The 1,161-nt window shown below is 40.4% G+C and overlaps 1 non-coding gene across 1 annotated transcript; it reads left to right on the top strand.

Annotated features, from left to right (window-relative positions):
* Positions 1–623: 623 nt before the first annotated feature.
* On the top strand, positions 624–696 carry TRNAK-CUU. Its single transcript has one exon. It is a non-coding gene; the product is annotated as a tRNA-Lys (tRNA).
* The last annotated feature ends 465 nt before the right edge of the window (positions 697–1,161 follow it).

Raw genomic sequence — 1,161 nt, 5'->3', positions numbered from 1 at the left:
AGAGATCCCAAGCAGGCTCTGCACTGTCAGCACGGAGCTGGATGGGGGGCTCAAACTCATGAACTGCAAGATCATGACCTGAGCTGAAACCAAGAGTTGGACACTTAACCATCTGAGCCACCCAGGCACCCCAGATTGATGCTGTTTCTATGGATTAGTAGAAAGAAGAATCAGATCGTCTCTGAACAATTTGAACTCTGAAGATACAAAGGGATTCCACTACCAGGGAAGCAAAAGCCAAAAGGACCTATACGGAGTCCAAGTGATAAGGAAGTTCCTTGGTGGAGGGGTGAGAAGGAATTAAACACAGGAGGCAGCACAGAGAAACAGAGGAAGACTGATCAATGAAGACTGGCCTGTTGAAGAAGCAGGATAATGGTCCATAGAGGTTCTTCTGGTTCTTGGCAGTTTCTTTTCCTTTTAATTCTTTACTGTTTTAATATAATAATTTCAAACACATACAAGAGTAGACAGAACAGTATAACAACACTCTCCCCTGTACCCATCACTTGGCTCCAACTAAGATCAACTCAGGGCCGATTTTGTTTCTCCTCAATCTCCACTCACCCACACCCTTGATTATTTTCATTCTCTTTTTTTAAAAAAATAAATTTCTAGGGGACACCTGGCTGGCTCAGTCGGTAGAGCATGAGACTCTTGATCTCGGGGTTGTGAGTTCAAGCCCCACGTTGGGCACAGAGCTTACTTAAAAAAATAGATTTCTGTAGTGTTTATAAAATCCTTGATTTGAAACACATTCTCATTTAGTGGTCAATGTACAACCTATCTTTGTTTTTCAGGTAGCAACTCAGCAATTTTTGTTTTGTTTTTGTTTTTAGAAATTTGCTCAATTTGTTTTTCCTATAGCTCCTTTTTTTTATTATGGTACAATACAGATAACAAATTTTACTATTTTAACATTTTTAAATGTCTGGTGCAGTGGCATTCACATTGTTGTGCAATCATCATTTAAGTAGTTATTTTTCCTAGTGAACCTGTGTACCCACAGCCCAAAGGTAAGGAACCTGACAATAACCTCCATTTAGGCAATGGTTCGCTCCCACCCCTACCATCCAGTCTCTTCCCTAGGTAATTACCATTCTGAATCCTTGGATCATCATCCTCTTACTTCCTTTGTATTAGTTTTATCGCAGGTGTGTA

The sequence above is a fragment of the Leopardus geoffroyi genome, chromosome A2 (genome assembly GCF_018350155.1).
Source record: "Leopardus geoffroyi isolate Oge1 chromosome A2, O.geoffroyi_Oge1_pat1.0, whole genome shotgun sequence".
Classification (NCBI taxonomy): Eukaryota; Metazoa; Chordata; class Mammalia; order Carnivora; family Felidae; genus Leopardus; species Leopardus geoffroyi.
Note: the sequence above shows the minus strand (reverse complement) of the source record. Positions and strands in the feature narration are given on the sequence as shown.